At 37.3% G+C, this 6,930-nt stretch overlaps 2 long non-coding RNA genes across 3 annotated transcripts; one reads left to right on the top strand and one right to left on the bottom strand.

Moving 5' to 3' along the window:
* Window positions 1-2,961, top strand: LOC125225783. 2 transcript variants are annotated; one of them, XR_007177016.1, is made up of 4 exons: window positions 1-188; window positions 275-511; window positions 1,074-1,227; window positions 2,768-2,961. It is a non-coding gene; the product is annotated as an uncharacterized LOC125225783 (long non-coding RNA). The 2 variants fall into 2 exon arrangements; XR_007177015.1 differs by having other exon boundaries at window positions 1-511.
* Window positions 2,962-3,246: 285 nt separating this feature from the next.
* On the bottom strand, window positions 3,247-5,954 carry LOC125225702. Its single transcript, XR_007177005.1, has 3 exons — window positions 5,140-5,954; window positions 4,399-4,577; window positions 3,247-3,580 (listed from the first exon to the last, which is right to left on the bottom strand). It is a non-coding gene; the product is annotated as an uncharacterized LOC125225702 (long non-coding RNA).
* Between the last annotated feature and the right edge of the window lie 976 nt (window positions 5,955-6,930).

Here is a 6,930-nt window from a genome sequence, read left to right as displayed (position 1 = left end):
TTTATAGCAGTAAGTGACCGAGCTGATAAACGTCAATTCGCATAACATGCTCGTTGGATACATTTGACAGATCGTCCCATTTTGACAGTTTGGGGAGTTAATTTTAACTAAGTGGTTCTGAGGTCACGATAAGCTTTATCGTCCAAGTAAAACTAGTGAATCGATCTATTTTAAAGTATAAATATCCGGTAAGCATCCGTTTTCCATGATTATATTGGAAGTTTATTAGTTAGAAAGTTCGGCTATGTATACTATTCTCATAATTTCTTTGCAGGAAAGTCAAATTATGCTATACCTACTCGACGCCGCTGTAGAAGAAAATTTAGTCGAAAATTCCAATACACAGACGCTTCAAGAGACGCTCGCAACCCGTCTGATAAGTACGATGAAGAAATGGCATAAATAAGTATTTACAGAGTTTTTAATGAGGCGACAGTGCATTTCACATTCCCCAACTTAACGCCGAGAATCACAAATCTAACAACCATGATGGATTACCTAGTGCCCTAAGGTAAAGCTATTTATAAAATTGACATGATTGCAGTGTATCTAGTTAAGTAAATACATTCTTGATGCCTAACTAATGTTAATGTAAAAGTTTGTATGTTAGAGACAGACAGAGCTACTTTAAGCAAACATCATCATTTCACAAAACTCCCACATAGCATCATCATTGTTATCAAAAGCACTTCAAAAGTATCTTTGCCATACCTACTCTAATATATCTGTTGATCAAACACACAAAATCAGATATTACTTTGGCAAAATAATTATTTATTTATATCCCAAGGAGAAATATCAACTTGAAAAAATTGCAGCTGTTCTGATTACTTATTTGTTTTAATGATAGATCTATGGGACTAAATTGGATCCAAATTACCAGAATAGTAGGTATTTGTCAGCAAAGGCTGGTCCATACAAGCCGATTCCCACCGGCTTGCCTATAGTAAAGTATCTAATGTTAAGACAGGTTTCTTTTTGCTAAGTGTTGCCTTGCAGAAATTTTCACCAGCCGCCACTGGTATTTGTACAAGGCTTTTTTTATTTTATTTTATTTTACTAATTTGTTTTAGGTTCTTAATTACCTATCCACCCTAGCAGAGCTAGTGCCAACTACCAACACAAGACTAGACAAGATTATGGCTCATCCATTTGGTAGACTACTGTGATATGACCCAGCATCTCAATCAATTGACATTGTACATATCTGCTGTCAACAGAAGGCAAGTAAGTCATTTGAGTACCTACTAAACCATTAGACATAAAATAGTTATTTGTTTTACAAGGGGGCAAAGTAGTTGTTTAACCGCACGTGCCAATATTGATATCCGAGCAAGCGGAAGGTTCCAATATTGAACCGCGAGCGTAGCGAGTGGTTCAAAAAGTGGAATCTTGAGCGTTGCGAGGGTATCAAGGCACGAAGGTTAAACAAACTTTGCCACCGAGTGAAACACAAAATTTTTCACCACACCAACACGAACAAAATACTGACTATAAAACATCATCATTTATAGGTAAAATCTAGCAGCCAGATTAAAGACATCGAGTTAAAATTCGTATGAAATTACTTTGCCCCCTTGTGGATAAAATGCAATTTTGCTATCTGTTTTCGAATAGCAAAGAAAGCCTTTACCAGTTGGTGTGGTGAAAAAATAATTAGCACTATCACTATAAGTACCTATTGATTGTGCAGTGAGATAGGTAGGTAGCTATTGTTTGGTTGATATGTTAATCAGTTAGGTACCTCTGAGAATGAAAGTCTTTAGTACCTTGTTTACAAAGGATATGTATTGCCCCATAAATGATTTAAGTAGCTAAGTTTAAGCAGGTTTATAATTTGTAAACTTGATTGCAATTATCCTTTTTATTAAACTGTTTATCATCATCATCCTCCTTGCGTTATCCCGGTTTTGCCACGGCACATGGGAGCCTGGGGTCCGCTTTGACAACTAATCCCAAGATTTGGCATAGGCACTAGTTTTTACGAAAGCGACTGCCATCTGACCTTCCAACCCGAAGGGTAAACTAGACCTTATTGGAATTAGTCCGCTTTCCTCACTTCACCGAAAAGTGACTAGAAAATATCAAATGACATTTCGCACATAAGTTTCGAAAAACTCATTGGTACGATCCGGGATTCGAGCCCGCGACCTCCGGATCAACAGTCGCAGGCTCTTACCGCCAGGCCACCAGCGCGTTATTATTAAACTGTTTATATTAAATTAAAATTAGGTATAAATAGACAAACTTACACAATGGAGAACAACTATTTATGGTTAATTTTACACTGTTACAGTGTGTTTGTTCTGTTCCAGTGGATTCCAATTGTATAGGAGTATGCTGTAGTTTTAACACTTCCACAGAATATACCATCATTTATTTTATGAAAATAAAGTTATTATCTAGGTCAGTTAAGGCAATTCAAACATCATGTTCCCTTTATATAAGGTATGAACTCACTTTCAACTTTACTCTCTCCTCCCACCAGACACGTTGTCCCTGTTTCTTTTTATATTGATAATTTGCCACATTTTTTGAACCAAGTAGGACAACCTAAAAATAGACTTCTTGTGTGACAATAATTTCTAAACTGCTGCTTACAGTTACAGTCAACTAATTAGCATCCTAGACCACTCTAGAACCCCTTCTTATTGATACTGTGCTTTATTTGCTATATAAGTTAGTTTGAATTTTACTGTAAAAGAATCCTACCGTGGCCTAGGATTCAGATTGGTTGCCTGTACCTGTTTCTTTTTTATTCTTCCAGAAAATTCGTGGTTCAAGAGGAACTATGGAAGAGGTGCCTCTCGGCCTATCTAAGCATGATGCAATGAACTGCTGGCTGTTGTCGAGAGCTGGCGTGCAAGCGTACACAATAAACAATTATTTAGGACATTATTTTGTTTTACTATCACACTGCATACAGCCTTAATAAAATCTGATAGTTACCTCTATGCCGACGAGAATATTTGAAATAGGTAAATAATACAATTTCCAAAATAAAATATTTTTTTTATTTGACAAAAAACATTAGTATATAAATTTCAGGTACAGTAGGTGTAAAATGTACTTAAGACATTTGTATATGGGTTCTGAGTTAAAATGTACTGTACTGTTGTGTTACAAAACCCAAAAAAATATAAATTAAAGAAAATAGGTACCATTTATTACTGACATCTGTACACTATTTTTCATCATAGAAATGTACATAATCTTTGTCTAAATCTAATGTCTAAAATAGACCCTTAAGGCATTCTATCCCTCGCTGTACCGCAATGCTGATAAGTTGTGTGAGGAAGTCGCCAGCTCTTCGGTCATTAAAATTAAGTTCTGCACTGTTAAAACTTTCACAAGTTCAGATAACTGGAAATTAGAGCCATTCTCCATATATTTCCATATTTTTTATGTATGTCGTATAAAAATATTGAATTAATAATCTTTATTGTCACAACTTAATACAGTTTATATAAAGTAACGAAGAAGTGCAAAAACAAACAAACTAATCTAACAAGTAACCTTTCTTTCGACATCAACTTCTTGTGTTTCCTCGACATCTTGAGTGTTTTCTAATATACCATGACTGAAACAAAAACAAAATTAAATTAGAGAGGTCACCTTTTATGGTAACTTTAATGATGAATAACCATCTTAAATAAGTCATATGATGTAAGTATATAATATTCAAAATAAACATCCATGGTTCCGGGACAAATATACATATACAATCCCTAGAATATCTGCTTAGAAGGTAGGGTCACTATGCGCTAAGCCAAACTGGACATTAGACCCTTTAGCACAACTTGCCTACTTGCCTAGTCGCGCGCGCGAGTCCATACATCAAACGCGACTTCAAGTATGGACTCGCGCGCGAAAGGGCAAGTTGTGCTAGAGGGGCTGTTAAATGTTTATGAATCATCATCATCCTCCTTGCGTTATCCCGGCGTTTGCCATGGCTCAAGGAAGCCTGGGGTCCGCTTTGCCAACTAATCCCAAGATTTGGCGTAGGCACTGGTTTTTACGAAAGCGATTGCCATCTGACCTTCCAACCCGAAGGGTAACTAGGCCTTATTGGGATTAGTCCGGTTTCCTCACGATGTTGAATAAAGGACTTAACATACATACATACATACAATCACGCCTGTATCCCATAAAGGGGTAGGCAGAGCACATGAAACCACAAAAGTTTCAGGGCCACTCTTGGCAAATAAGGGGTTAAAAGAAAACGAAACTGTGGCATTGCAGTGAAAGGTTGCCAGCCTCTCGCCTACACCACAATTTAACCCATATCCCATAGTCGCCTTCTACGACACCCACGGGAAGAAAGGGGGTGGTGAAATTCTTAACCCGTCACCACGCAGGCACGCTAAAGAGCTTAATTATTACAAAAGTAACACTCACACTTATAACTTTTCTGGACCTATTTCAAACTATATCAAACAAGTTGGTTTTATGGCATTTAGTTCAATTACACCTCACTGGCCGAAGTATGGTTCACTGTCACATTGTTTTTCTTTTTCTGCAGCTGTAGAAAGTATGACAAGAAGAAGCCACATCATAATTAACTATGCAATGGTAGCCTGCAACAATTATTAGAAACTGGATTTGGGAAAATATATATATGATTAACAAGAGACATTTATTATAGTTATTATGTATCAATTAAGTTATGGAATTAAAACCGAAATAAATTACACATATGAAAGAAAAAGTGACCAAGGCCTCTAGTGCTTGAGGCAATAGATTATAAGACTTGTGTTAATTAGAATTAAGTTATGGAAGTTTATACTGCCTTTATGCGCTATCATTCTTTCAATTATAAATTTTAAGAATTATCTGTTTGAAATGTCATTCAGTTTTTTTGTTTATATTGGTCAGCTAGTAGCTACATAACCATTAGAAATTATAGTATTCGCATAAGATGACCGGTCTGGCCTAGCGGGTAGTGACCCCGCTCGCTAAGCCGCGGTCCTGGGTTTGAATCCCGGTAAAGGCGATTTGTTGCTATGTATAAAAGTATTTGTATATTATATATATCATTGTCTGAGTACCTACAACACAAGCCGTCTTGAGCGTAACATGGGGCTCAGTCAATATGTGTAAGAACATCCTATAATATTTATAAATATTTAATTTATGTACCTCATTCCATGCTCTAGGTACTCTATGCCAGAGCTTTGTAGTGCCCGCTGTTGTTGAGTATATATCATGCCCACTTAAAATCTGTTTGTGTCATGGCATTTCACATCTCTCGCGGCAAGCCTAGGCAACATTCCTTGTTGGCTCCTTGGTATGTTTGCAGCATACCCTGACTGAATTGCTCAGAGGAAATTCGCCGTCGCTAGACGCCGATTCAAACACAGTCTGGCTCTGTCGCGCCAATATTGAAGAGCGATAGAGATAACGATATTATCGTAAACGTTTGTGCTCCCGGATACGAATCCTCTTAAATATTTCACTATCATTCTCCTGCCTGCTTGTCCGTCTTGCATCAACTGAAAAATATAACAAAAGCAATTAATAATGTAACAAACTACAAGAACCCAAATATTACCATTAATATACTAAGTATTGTTATTTCATTAAACTTACCATTTTTGGTGGAATTCCTTTAGTTTTTACAACACACAACTTACTTTCATCTTTGACTTCTATGTTTTTCGGGTGTATGTGACATTTGTCAATATGTCAAATCAAACTTTGACAGGTGTCACAGCTGTCAATTTGAAAAATCCGTGCATTTTATTGTTCCAAAACACATCCCGCAATGAAATAAAGGCAGCTATTGAATGGATTTTTATAAAAGACAATAGTGGTCACTCACACACTTATCATTTATCTATCGACGCGTTCATTTTATTAAACCCCGATTTATAACTTTAGTATGCTTTGAGCTACAATATAATTCCACTTTCGGTAGACGATAGAGATATATTTAATGACAGACCATAATTGCCCTGCTGGTGATCAATACTCAGCTGACTTTGTCGCAACGGAAGAGCGATAAGGAGAGATAGCTACGATACGCTACGAAACGCTAGCGATTGTCACGTTGGATACCCAGGCCCCGTAGCCGAATGGCATTTCTCCGACGCCAAACGAAAGCGATACGCCGCTGGCTCTGTCGCGCCAATACGCAAGCGCGATAGAGATAGATATCTACTAGCGCTTCGTTTCGTGAGCGTTTCGTGAGCGTTTGTGCCATTCGGCTAGCCACCCTGGTTGGATAGACTAGCCAATTATATGCGAGTGTCGAAGTTGTCGCGAAACGCAAGTGCTACGCCGTAGGCCTCGTAGAGTTTTAGTAGAAGCTGATTGCAAACCGTGTGTCTCCGAATTTAGCGTTCGCAAATTTTTACGTATGCTAATTGTGTCGCTTAACTTCAAACTTGGGTAAATCCATTTTGCTGTAAGGTTGATTTATTTTTCAAATCATAATATATTTTTCCCCTCACTAGCTCGGAAACACGTGTTTTGTCCTTTAATACCAGCGGGTAAAAACGCATTTTATCCACTAGTGGGTAAAGTAATTTGACCTTGAATAAAGTCAAATTAACTGCTTTAAAATTGATAAAAGTAGGTGAATCTAGTAATAAAGATGATTTCCCACCTGTGAAACTACTGGAAGCAGTGATAAACGCATTTTTTGCGTTGTAGTTTCCTCGCTGTAGTGAGGGGAAAAGTTTTGTGTTACACTCGGGTGCAAAAGTATTTTACTTCTCGTGTGTTAAAAAACTCGCAAATTCAGGATTCTATTTTCGAACCACTCGCTTCGCTCGTGGTTCAACTATAGAATCCTTTTACTTGCTCGTTTTTCAATTTCACACTCGGCGTTAAAATACAACTTTGCCCCCTTGTATAACAAATAACTATTTTATACAATCAACCTTTATCATGTATTTCTAAGGAAGGGATAGGCTTTGTCTTAGTGTC

The sequence above is a fragment of the Leguminivora glycinivorella genome, chromosome 4, assembly GCF_023078275.1.
Source record: "Leguminivora glycinivorella isolate SPB_JAAS2020 chromosome 4, LegGlyc_1.1, whole genome shotgun sequence".
Lineage (NCBI taxonomy): Eukaryota > Metazoa > Arthropoda > Insecta > Lepidoptera > Tortricidae > Leguminivora > Leguminivora glycinivorella.
Note: the sequence above shows the minus strand (reverse complement) of the source record. Positions and strands in the feature narration are given on the sequence as shown.